Raw genomic sequence first — 13,748 nt, forward strand, 5'->3', positions numbered from 1 at the left:
CTCTGTCTCCTGGGTTCAAACAATTCTCCTGCTTTAGCCTCCCAAATAGCTGGGATTACAGATGTGTACCACCATGCCCAGATCATTTTTGTATTTTTAGTAGAGACGAGATTTCACCATGTTGGCCAGGCTGCTCTTGAACTACCTACCTCAGATGATCCACCCACCCCAGCCTCCCAAAGTGCTGGAATTAAAGGTGTGAGCCACCGCACCTGGCCATGGGTCAGGTTTTTAAAACTGCAGTCACATGTTTATCTAATCTTCATAATTTCTATTATATATGTGAAGTGGTGGCCTTGAGAATGTGCCTGTCAGACCTCCGATTTCAAGGATTTTGCTGATGCAGGGGTCTAGCTCTGCCTAGGGAAATCCATAGTCCCATTTGCAATGAATCCTGCCTCCCCCCGGCTGCTCACAGCCAATGGCTGCATGCAGCAGGGACACTGCAGGGGGACCCATCCCCAGGCGCTGTGCCTCCAGTGGGCACCAATACCATTGTTATGGGAGTTGATTTCGGGCACTGTGCTGAATATGTTCAGTCTTGCTACTTGTGCATTTTTTAATATGTGTGATTTCAAAGATGATGTTGTTTAGGAAGAGGCTAAATATGGGTTTCGCAGAAAGCTCAGGCAAAGGCTTTGGCAGGAAGTTCACTTGGAAAGGTGTTGCAGGAAGCAGAAGTGGGGGCATGGGAAACAGGAAGGGAGGGAAACCAATAGGTGGATGCATGATTGAGTTGACAACTGTTGCGACTGGGCTTGAGGGCTCTCAAAGGCAGCTTTGCCAGACTCTCCCGAGCCCTGCACTAGACTCTGAGACTTAGGCATGAGGAATAATCTTCCTTCCTTCCCTCTCTCCTTCACTCAGGGTCAGACCTGCTGCATAGCCTGATGGCTCTCTCAGTCTCTCCTGGCTCCCTCCCTATTATCTCTGATAGTAAGCTTGTCCAACTCATGGCCCGTGGGCCACATGCAGCCCAGGACGGCTTTGAATGTGGCCCAACACAAAGTTGTAAACTTTCTTAAAACATGAGGGTTTTTTTGTTGTTGGTTTGTTTTCTTATCAGCTATCATCAGTGTTAGTATATTTTATGTATGGCCCAAGACAATTCTTCTTCCAATGTGGCCCAGAGAAGCCACAAGATTCGACACTCCTGTCTTACAGATGTGACTCTTAACATGTTTCTTGTACATTTAATCCCATCTTTTCCTCTGCTACTTGGATAACCCAGATTAACATATGTAGTAGTATCTGCATTATGTATATAATTATACATGACTATATATTTATATATAATTACATACAATTATGTATATAACACATACACTTAAAGTAAACTTACAGTGGCATATTGGACACCTCCAGTTCATTATTTAGCAAATCTAGGGCTCACCTCTTACTCCAGCCACTGCTGCAGGAACCAGTTGCAGGTAGGTCTCAGCCAGCCAGCTTTGCACAGTTACTTGTTTAGCACCTCAGACCACTTGCCGGGACTGCTGGCCATTCATGCTCATGGAACCCAGAAGAGTGGAGCCATCTTTGATTAGTGGAGGCTGGGAGTTGCTGGATAAATCCTTTCCCCTTCCATCCCCTGAGACAGCCCTGAGACCCATGTCACAAGGTGCCTCAGAAGGTCCTGTGGATCAAACACTGCTTGACTGTAGCAATGGTCAACTCAATCATGCATCCATGTATTTCTTTCCCTTGATCCCTGTTTTAATCTCCCAGACCCTCACTTCTCCTGCCTGGGATATCTTTCCAAATGAACCCTCTTTGCTGTGACTTTCAGGGAAACCCATACTCAGCATCTTCTTAAATGATATTTGTAAAGTCACACTTAAAAATAAATATACCAGCATTAAAACAAAAAATAGTGGCAGGGCACAGTGGCTCACTCCTGTAATCCCAGCAATTTGGGAGGCCGAGGCAGGAAGATCAAGACCATCTGGTCAACATGGTAAAACCCTGTCTCTACTAAAAATACAAAAATTAGGTGGGCATGGTGGCATGCACCTGTAGTCCCAGCTACTCAGGAGGCTGAGGCAGGAGAATCACTTGAACCTGGGAGGCAGTGGCAGTGAGCCAAGATCACGCCACTGCACTCCAGCCTGGTGACAGAGTGAGACTCTGTCTCAAAAAAAAAAAAAAAAAAAGAAAATTAGTTATCATAAGACCTAAAATCAACTTACATATCATCTGGCGTTTATACCTCATTTTAGGCAATACTATAACAAAAGCTGTTGAAATAATTTTGTTTTGACACTACTGTCTTTTTCAGTGGCCATATTTAAAATAAAATCAGTTACACCATTGAGTTAAAGTGTTCAGTAAGACCAGAAATAACTAGTGGAACCCAGGGCTCCTGGGTTTATTTTGCTTTTGTGTGTTTTATACACGTGCAGTGACAAGGGGCTTCTCTGTAAGCATTTTGTTCTGTTTGGCTTTGTATAATCTGGGCACATTGTGGTTTAGCCTTTTACAATAATCTGGTTACAGCTGTTGTTTTTTGGAAGGATTCTCTCAGGTAGCTGAAACTGTGGCCCATGAGCTCCGTGTGGTAAATGAAAATCTAAAGATGTCCCCCCAAGTTTCCCATGACTGGGTTGCATAATCAAACACTAATTTAGGAACTGTGAGGGGACTTTGCAGGTGGAAGTAGGTTACTAATCAGCTGACCTTAAGATAGGACAATGATTCCAGAGCTACCAGGGTGGGCCTGGTGTAATCACGCTCACCCTCAAGCAGAAGAAGAAGGCCGAGGGAAGCAGTCCTATTTTAATGTCCAAGACCATCACTTCTCCTTCTTGGGATACCTTTCCAAGTGAACTCCCTTAGCTGTGACTTTCAGGGAAATCCATCCTTAGCATATTCTTAAACTATACCATTTGTAACATCACACATAAAAATAAATACATAAGCTTTACAACAAAAAATAGTTATCATAGGACCTAAGAAGAAAACTGAGGGAAGTGGCAGAAAGGAACACAAGAGAAATTCTGAGGGTAAAGACTCAACTCCATTGCTGCCTTTGGGGATGAAGAAGGGGACTATGAGACAGGGAATGCAGGCAGCTTCTAGAACAACCTCCTGGCCAACAGCCAGCAAGGACAGAGGGACCAAAGTCCTACAGTTGTATGTATCTTAATTCTGCCAACAACTTGAATGGACTTGAAAGTGAATTTTTCCCCAAAGCCTCCAGATAAGTTAACCAAGGACCAAGATAAGGACCAAGTTAACCAAGACATTGATTTTGGTCCTGTGAGACCAAGGGCAGAGAAACCAGAGAAACTGTCCTGTGGAAACTATGAGATCATATATCGGTGTTTTTTAAGTGACCAAATTTGTGATATTTGTTATGACAATCATGAAAAACAAACACACTCAGTATGGGATTTCAAAGCAGAGCAGCAGACTGGTGAAATAAGCATCCTTCGTAGAGGACTCAGGTCTATGTGTGATATAGAGATTTCACACCTAACAGAGACACCACAGAAGAGCTTTGCACACCTAACTGAGATGAATTTGCTACAAGAAATTATCCATCTTTACAAAGGAATTCTCCCAATTCTACTTGTGAAACAGAACAAACAAAAATAAAACCGTTGGCTTTTGCTTTTGATAATGCACTTTTCAAATATTTACAGAATGCTCTTTAAACCTTCAGACATAAACGTTGCATCATGTCTGAGTTGCTGACAACTCTTGCTCTGTCCACTGTCCCAGAGATTACCTTCCTCAAAGTGTGGTGACTTGAGGGCATGAGAGGAAGTATTGCAGATTCAAAGTTAAATGATCCAGGGACATTGTCAGAAAGTTCCATTCTCAATGAGAAACCCCTTAAGAATGCACACCTCTGCAGATAGCTGCCTACAAGAAAACTGCCCAGAAGCAACTTTTCCTACCGTGGGGTTCAAGCCTAACTTGTTGATGAGAACACAGCTTTCCACACATGTCATCGGGAAGCTGCCAACTTAACATAAAATCATTGTAATCTAAAAATTGAAATAATATTGATGAAAGTCAGGGGGAAGATGAAGTTCATGAGGAGCTGACATGGAGCAAAGACAGCACATCCTTGTTTCAATTGGCAGGAGAAGACTTAGGTCTCAGGTCAGTGTCTGGTGAGACACAATTGATAGAAATATGTTATTTTAATTCATATTCATGGGCTTATATGTCTGTCTCCCCAACCAAAATACAAAGCCCTCAAGGGCAGGGACATTATCTCATTTATCTGTCTGTTTTCGTTGCAGAGACATAGACCTTATATATAATAGGTACTTAAAAAATGCTTACTTAAGGAATGAATTGGCAAGTGGAAACTCTCCCAAACAAGAATGTTTTGTCCAGCTACTGCTCCTCCTCATCTTATAACTTATTTCAACAGCATTTTAGGTGCCATCTAATAAGTGCCAGACACTGTGTTAAGCATCCAGGAGACACTGGAAGAAGAGCATATTCCCTGCGCTCATGAAACTCACAATCTACTAGTGCAGATAACCAAATAATCACAAAAATAAACTTAAGGTGACAATTTGGGCATACCTGTAAAGGGAGGGTGGCGTAAGATGGTGTAATAGCTGTGTCTGGTGTAGTCTTGGTGGGGTCTGGGAAGACATGCCAGAAGCAGTCATGTTTGAGCTGAGAGTTGAAGGATGGGAAAGAATTAGCTAGACACAAGAGAATAATCACAGTCCATAAGAAAGAACTGCATGTGTGCTATCCTGTGGCTGAAAGGAGCAGGGCAAGAACAAGGTGTGGAAAGGAGGCCTGTGTGGCTGGAGTTTAGAGAGGGAAGGAAATGGTGATGAAGAAGTGCCCAGAGAATAGGGTGTGGCCAGGCCACATGGGGTCTTCTAAGCCATGGTAAGGATTAGGGTCCTATGTTTTCCAACCTGGAAAATTGTGACTGGGGAGAATGAGAGACGTGATTAGTTTTGGGCTCATCTAGCAAATAGGTAGAGAATGTATTGCTGGGAACCAGAGTGGGTGTGGGGAGGTTACAGTATTCTGAGCCAGGTTTCTTAGACCAGAGAGTAGCTGTGAAGATGGAGAAAAGTAAATGTCTTTGTGCGTAGGAGGTAATATACTGGATATTGGGGAAATAGGATTATGACTTAACTGGATGTATGATGGCCTTATGCAACCTAAACAGTCAGCTTTGAAAGGGGACAAGGTCGTTGGGTGCAGTGGCTCACGCCTGTAATCCCAGAACTTTGGGAGACTGAGGTGGGTGGATCACCTGAGGTCAGGAGTTCAAGACCAGCCTGGCCAACTTGGTGAAACTCCGTCTCTACTAAAAATACAAAAATTAGCCAGACATGGTGGTGGGTGCCTATAATCCCTGCTACACAGGAGGCTGAGGCAGAAGAATCGCTTGAATCCGGGAGGCGGAGGTTGCAGTGAGCTGAGATTGTGCCACTGCACAATCTGTCTGAAAAAACAAACGAACAAACAAAAAGCAAGGTTTGAGGGAGGTGAAAAGGGAAGAACATGAGTTCATTTATAAAGCTGTTAGATTTGAGTTGCCTTTGAAACATCCTAGTGATAAACATCAGCAGCTTGTTTCTCAAGTCTGAAGCCCAAAGATTGGATATAACCTGGAAATGTACATTTGTAAATTATCTGCTAAAAGCTGGTAATTGAAGGCTTGTGCCTGAATAGGGTAATCTAGGAAGACAATACGTAGTGAGAAGAGAATTTAGGAAGTAGCCTCTAAGTCCAGCTTTTACTGGCCAGGTAGAGCATGATGAATATCCACAGGAAATGGAGTGAAGCAATCAGACATTTAAAAAGAAAATATGCAGTGATCAGAAGCTATTTATGACTGATACAAATGGTGAGTGCAGAAATATTGAATGAATGCTTGAAGAAATTTCTGAATTTTTTTTTTAGCCTTCTTAGGTAAGATGTCTGTTAGCTAGTTAACCAACCTCAAATCCATTCTCAACCTCCTCCCTTGCCTGCCTCTACTATAGTGGATAGTATAGAGGAGAAAACAAAATTTCTTTCCTTTTTCCTTTTTAGGTTCTTAATTGATATACTTTCCTGAAAACAAGTTAGACTAACAAAAGAAAAACAAGTGGAAGTTTGTGTGTGTGTGTGTGTGTGTGTGTGTGTGTGTGTGTGTGTGTGTGTGTGTTTGAGACAGTCTCACTCCGTCATCTAGGCTGGAGTGCAGTGGTGTGATCATGGCTCATTGTGGTCTTGACCTCCTGGGCTCAAGCGAACCTCCCACCTCAGCCTCCCAAGTAGCTGGGACCACAGGCATGTGCCACCATACCTGGCTAATTATTAAATTTTTTGTGGAGACAGGCTCTCCCTATGTTGCCTAGGCTAGTCTTGAACTCCTGGGGTTAAGCAATCCTTCCTTCTTGGCCTCCCAAAGTGCTGGGATTACACGTGTGAGCCACGGAACCTGGCCCAAGCAGAAATGTAGTAACACATGATGTACCCATCACAAGGGAGAGGCCTAAGTTCAAAAGTGTTTCTCAAGGTAGTGGCTTAGAGGTCTTGCTTGTATTTTAATAAAGAACCATAAATCTTACATAGGGACAAGACAAATGGGACAGCTTCCAGTCTTTTAAAAGGCAAGAAAATGAGAAAGTTGGTAAAATCTGTTCCCAGATTACTCTGGTGCTGGCTAGTGCCTTCCCTGGGCTGATAAGCAAGTGCTGTCTCTAGTAAAGAAGGATTTATGTCCTGCCATTAGGCAAATACGCCTGAGGCAGAGTGCTCACCGGAGTTTTCAGTGTCTTTAATTTAACAATCCTCGATGTTGGTTTCTGTCAATAGTAAAATCAGTCCCACTTGCTTGTAGAGGCACACATAGTCCAGTAGGTGCAGTGAGAGGTAAGCACAAGTCTGCTGGGAGACTCTGAGACTTTGAAGGCATTTGCTTCTGGGTAAAGAGGGATGTGGCAGGTGCTCCCTCTGCCCATCTTCCTTCCTTTACATGTAGACATGTTGGTTAAAAGCACAGCAGCCATCTTGTGATTATCAAGCACTAAACATGAGGACAAAATGGCTATCTGCTGAAGATGAACAGAGTCTGTTCAGATGATGTCGGGGAGTAATTGCCTCGGTCATCTACCACCACCAGTCTTGTGGTTACATGAGAAAAACAGACCCTTATTTGGTTAAGCCACTCTTCATTAGGTTTTCTGTTCCTTTTACCAAACATATTTCTAACTAATTCAGACCTCTTTCAAAAAAGGTTCACTGATACCCAACAAGAATCTTTGATATTCTTGTTAGTAAAATTTAACATTTGCTTTAGCATTTGCTTTATTGTAGAAATAAAAGTCATGGGCATTTGAGCTAGATGGGCCAGTTTCCCCCTTGGTCTGATTACCAAGAAAATGAATGATTGGCTGAGCATGTCTTGCTATGGGACTCCAGTGCCTGGATCCCTCCCACCAAGCTGTCACACCATGTGATAACGTGTGGGCCTCTACCCACCCACATTACTATTTTTTTTTTTTTTTTTTTTTTTTTATACTTTAAGTTCTAGGGTACATGTGCATAACGTGCAGGTTTGTTACATATGTATACTTATGCCATGTTGGTGTGCTGCACCCATCAACTCGTCAGCACCCATCAACTCATCATTTATATCATGTATAACTCCCCAATGCAATCCCTCCCTCCTCCCCCCTCCCCATGATAGGCCCCAGTGTGTGATGATCCCCTTCCCGAGTCCAAGTGATCTCATTGTTCAGTTCCCACCTATGAGTGAGAACATGCGGTGTTTGGTTTTCTCTTCTTGTGATAGTTTGCTAAGAATGATGGTTTCCAGCTGCATCCATGTCCCTACAAAGGACGCAAACTCATCCTTTTTTATGGCTGCATAGTATTCCATGGTGTATATGTGCCACATTTTCTTAATCCAGTCTGTCACAGATGGACATTTGGGTTGATTCCAAGTCTTTGCTATTGTGAATAGTGCCGCAATAAACATACGTGTGCATGTGTCTTTGTAGTAGAATAATTTATAATCCTTTGGGTATATACCCAGTAGTGGGATGGCTGGGTCATATGGTACATCTAGTTCTAGATCCTTGAGGAATCGCCATACTGTTTTCCATAATGGTTGAACTAGTTTACAATCCCACCAACAGTGTAAAAGCGTTCCTATTTCTCCACATCCTCTCCAACACCTGTTGTTTTCTGACTTCTTAATGATTGCCATTCTAACTGGTGTGAGATGGTATCTCATTGTGGTTTTGATTTGCATTTCTCTGATGGCGAGTGATGATGAGCATTTTTTCATGTGTCTGTTGGCTGTATGAATGTCTTCTTTTGAGAAATGTCTGTTCATATCCTTTGCCCACTTTTTGATGGGGTTGTTTGCTTTTTTCTTGTACATTTGTTTGAGTTCTTTGTAGATTCTGGATATTAGCCCTTTGTCAGATGAGTAGGTTGCAAAAATTTTCTCCCATTCTGTAGGTTGCCTGTTCACTCTGATGGTAGTTTCTTTTGCTGTGCAGAAACTCTTTAGTTTAATTAGATCCCATTTGTCAATTTTGGCTTTTGCTGCTGTTGCTTTTGGTGTTTTAGACATGAAGTCCTTGCCCATGCCTATGTCCTGAATGGTACTACCTAGATTTTCTTCTAGGGTTTTTATGGTATTAGGTCTAACATTTAAGTCTCTAATCCATCTTGAATTAATCTTCATATAAGGAGTAAGGAAAGGATCCAGTTTCAGCTTTCTACTTATGGCTAGCCAATTTTCCCAGCACCATTTATTAAATAGGGAATCCTTTCCCCATTTCTTGTTTCTCTCAGGTTTGTCAAAGATCAGATGGCTGTAGATGTGTGGTATTATTTCTGAGGACTCTGTTCTGTTCCATTGGTCTATATCTCTGTTTTGGTACCAGTACCATGCTGTTTTGGTTACTGTAGCCTTGTAGTATAGTTTGAAGTCAGGTAGCGTGACGCCTCCAGCTTTGTCCTTTTGACTTAGGATTGTCTTGGCAATGCGGGCTCTTTTTTGGTTCCATATGAACTTTAAAGCAGTTTTTTCCAATTCTGTGAAGAAACTCATTGGTAGCTTGATGGGGATGGCATTGAATCTATAAATAACCTTGGGCAGTATGGCCATTTTCACAATATTGATTCTTCCTATCCATGAGCATGGTATGTTCTTCCATTTGTTTGTGTCCTCTTTGATTTCACTGAGCAGTGGTTTGTAGTTCTCCTTGAAGAGGTCCTTTACATCCCTTGTAAGCTGGATTCCTAGGTATTTTATTCTCTTTGAAGCAATTGTGAATGGAAGTTCATTCCTGATTTGGCTCTCTGCTTGTCTGTAACTGGTGTATAAGAATGCTTGTGATTTTTGAACATTAATTTTGTATCCTGAGACTTTGCTGAAGTTGCTTATCAGCTTAAGGAGATTTTGGGCTGAGACAATGGGGTTTTCTAAATATACAATCATGTCATCTGCAAACAGGGACAATTTGACTTCTTCTTTTCCTAACTGGATACCCTTGATTTCTTTCTCTTGCCTGATTGCCCTAGCCAGAACTTCCAACACTATGTTGAATAGGAGTGGTGAGAGAGGGCATCCCTGTCTTGTGCCAGTTTTCAAAGGGAATTTTTCCAGTTTTTGCCCATTCAGAATGATATTAGCTGTGGGTTTGTCATAAATAGCTCTTATCATTTTGAGGTACGTTCCATCAATACCGAATTTATTGAGTGTTTTTAGCATGAAGGGCTGTTGAATTTTGTCAAAAGCCTTTTCTGCATCTATTGAGATAATCATGTGGTTCTTGTCTTTGGTTCTGTTTATATGCTGGATTACGTTTATTGATTTGCGAATGTTGAACCAGCCTTGCATCCCGGGGATGAAGCCCACTTGATCATGGTGGATAAGCTTTTTGATGTGCTGCTGAATCCGGTTTGCCAGTATTTTATTGAGAATTTTTGCATCGATGTTCATCAGGGATATTGGTCTAAAATTCTCTTTTTTTGTTGTGTCTCTGCCAGGCTTTGGTATCAGGATGATGTTGGCCTCATAAGATGAGTTAGGGAGGATTCCCTCTTTTTCTATTGATTGGAATAGTTTCAGAAGGAATGGTACCAGCTCCTCCTTGTACCTCTGGTAGAATTCAGCTGTGAATCCATCTGGTCCTGGACTTTTTTTGGTGGGTAGGCTATTAATTGTTGCCTCAATTTCATAGCCTGCTATTGGTCTATTCAGGGATTCAACTTCTTCCTGGTTTAGTCTTGGGAGAGTGTAAGTGTCCAGGAAATTATCCATTTCTTCTAGATTTTCTAGTTGATTTGCGTAGAGGCGTTTATAGTATTCTCTGACGGTTGTTTGTATTTCTGTGGGGTCGGTGGTGATATCCCCTTTATCATTTTTTATTGCGTCTATTTGATTCCTCTCTCTTTTCTTCTTTATTAGTCTTGCTAGCGGTCTGTCAATTTTGTTGATCTTTTCAAAAAACCAACTCCTGGATTCATTGATTTTTTGGAGGGTTTTTTGTGTCTCTATCTCCTTCAGTTCTGCTCTGATCTTAGTTATTTCTTGCCTTCTGCTAGCTTTTGAATGTGTTTGCTCTTGCCTCTCTAGTTCTTTTAATTGTGATGTTAGAGTGTCAATTTTAGATCTTTCCTGCTTTCCCTTGTGGGCATTTAGTGCTATAAATTTCCCTCTACACACTGCTTTAAATGTGTCCCAGAGATTCTGCTAAGTTGTATCTTTGTTCTCATTGGTTTCAAAGAACATCTTTATTTCTGCTTTCATTTCGTTATGTACCCAGTAGTCATTCAGGAGCAGGTTGTTCAGTTTCCATGTAGTTGAGCGGTTTTGATTGAGTTTCTTAGTCCTGAGTTCTAGTTTGATTGCACTGTGGTCTGAGAGACAGTTTGTTATAATTTCTGTTGTTTTACATTTGCTGAGGAGTGCTTTACTTCCAATTATGTGGTCAATTTTGGAATAAGTGTGATGTGGTGCTGAGAAGAATGTATATTCTGTTGATTTGGGGTGGAGAGTTCTATAGATGTCTATTAGGTCCGCTTGGTGCAGAGATGAGTTCAATTCCTGGATATCCTTGTTAACTTTCTGTCTCGTTGATCTGTCTAATGTTGACAGTGGAGTGTTGAAGTCTCCCATTATTATTGTATGGGAGTCTAAGTCTCTTTGTAAGTCTCTAAGGACTTGCTTTATGAATCTGGGTGCTCCTGTATTGGGTGCATATATATTTAGGAGAGTTAGCTCTTCCTGTTGAATTGATCCCTTTACCATTATGTAATGGCCTTCTTTGTCTCTTTTGATCTTTGATGGTTTAAAGTCTGTTTTATCAGAGACTAGGATTGCAACCCCTGCTTTTTTTTGTTCTCCATTTGCTTGGTAGATCTTCCTCCATCCCTTTATTTTGAGCCTATGTATGTCTCTGCATGTGAGATGGGTCTCCTGAATACAGCAGACTGATGGGTCTTGACTCTTTATCCAGTTTGCCAGTCTGTGTCTTTTAACTGGAGCATTTAGTCCATTTACATTTAAGGTTAATATTGTTATGTGTGAACTTGATCCTATCATTATGATATTAACTGGTTATTTTGCTCGTTAGTTGATGCAGTTTCTTCCTAGCCTCGATGGTCTTTACATTTTGGCATGTTTTTGCAATGGCTGGTACCGGTTGTTCCTTTCCATGTTTAGGGCTTCCTTCAGGATCTCTTGTAAGGCAGGCCTGGTGGTGACAAAATCTCTAAGCATTTGCTTATCTGTAAAGGATTTTATTTCTCCTTCACTTATGAAACTTAGTTTGGCTGGATATGAAATTCTGGGTTTAAAATTCTTTTCTTTAAGAACGTTGAATATTGGCCCCCACTCTCTTCTGGCTTGTAGTTTCTGCCGAGAGATGTGCTGTTAGTCTGATGGGCTTCTCTTTGTGGGTGACCCAACCTTTCTCTCTGGCTGCCCTTAAGATTTTTTCCTTCATTTCAACTTTGGTGAATCTGGCAATTATGTGTCTTGGAGTTGCTCTTCTGGTGGAGTATCTTTGTGGCGTTCTCTGTATTTCCTGAATGTGAATGTTGGCCTGCCCTACTAGGTTGGGGAAGTTCTCCTGGATGATATCCTGAAGAGTGTTTTCCAACTTGGTTCCATTTTCCCCCTCACTTTCAGGCACCCCAATCAGACGTAGATTTGGTCTTTTTACATAATCCCATACTTCTTGCAGGCTTTGTTCATTTCTTTTTCTTCTTTTTCCTTTTGGTTTCTCTTCTCGCTTCATTTCATTCATTTGATCTTCAATCGCTGATACTCTTTCTTCCAGTTGATCGAGTCGGTTACTGAAGCTTGTGCATTTGTCACGTATTTCTCGTGTCATGGTTTTCTTCTCTGCCATTTCGTTTATGATCTTCTCTGCATTAATTATTCTAGCTGTCAATTCTTCCACTCTTTTTTCAAGATTTTTAGTTTCTTTGCGCTGGGTACGTAATTCCTCCTTTAGCTCTGAGAAGTTTGATGGACTGAAGCCTTCTTCTCTCATCTCGTCAAAGTCATTCTCTGACCAGCTTCGATCCGTTGCTGGCGATGAGCTGCACTCCTCATTTGAAAATGCAGAAATCACCGGTCTTCTGTGTCTCTCGCGCTGGGAGTTGGAGACTGGAGCTGTTCCTATTCGGCCATCTTGCTCCGCCCCTCCAGTATCCACATTACTATTTTCTTCTCACAGACACCCCTACTTACAAATATACTGAGTTCATTTACAAAGGAGGAAAATGGCTGCTTCAAAACAGAGCAATGAATTACCTATAACAACCCTGAGATCTTTTGCTTACCCATATTGAGATTACTTGATTTATCTTCTCAGTCCAATGTTTCAAATTTGTGACTATGTTTTTACTTCTTGCTGCTGTGATATGACACCTTTAGGATTTTGCCCATGTGCTAGCTACCTCCTGGTATACACAGTGGGCATGAAGTTTTAAAACAGTGCTTCCTAGCTATCACCAATGGAACAAAAGTGCTTCCCGTTTGCGGTAGAAATCACCCCATGTCGTCATTTGTCAGCTAGTTGCAAAGGAGCTAAAAAATTCTGAAATCCTGTTGTAAAAGACAATCCTCTCCAGACTTGTCCAGCACTTCCACTTTGCAGCCAAACTGCAAATGCCATCCCAAAGGTATTAGGTGGCTCTTTTTCTATGTTCATGACAAGAAATAGGAAAATGAAAAGTTGCACGAAGCTGGGAAAATTGCAGAAACCTGGCAGGGTATGACTTTCACCTGAGCAATTTGTCGGCTCCAAAGGGACATGTAAAGCAAGTTTTAAGAATAAGAGGCATCCGGTTCTCATTCTGACTGGTTTGCCTGGCCATAATTATTGCAATGTGGGCTAACATCTCCAGCCCCGCAGTGCACCTGTGTAGGCTCAATAACTACAACTGACCTACAGTATGAGTTAACGTTGATGACAAAACTCCGAAAGGTCTTTATTTATTACAGTATGTTCTCTTTTTAACTGTAAACATATTGTATTTTCCCCACTCCAGCCTGTCAAAATATACTTGCATATTTTCCCCTCTCACCTCAAGGGAAGGAGCTCAATGCCCTCTGACTCCATTACTAGGCTTCCTTCCCCAGGACCATGAGGGAACTAGCCCAGCAATGGTGCAAAATGGTGCAACCCCTCCGACATATGAATCTCCTGGGAGTCAAGTCTCTTGGTAAATATGTGCCTTAGACTTGAGAAGTCTAATTTTAATTCTCTCCTGCCCAGTCCCCTGGTCCTGCTAGA

This window comes from Rhinopithecus roxellana, chromosome 14 (assembly GCF_007565055.1).
Source record: "Rhinopithecus roxellana isolate Shanxi Qingling chromosome 14, ASM756505v1, whole genome shotgun sequence".
Lineage (NCBI taxonomy): Eukaryota > Metazoa > Chordata > Mammalia > Primates > Cercopithecidae > Rhinopithecus > Rhinopithecus roxellana.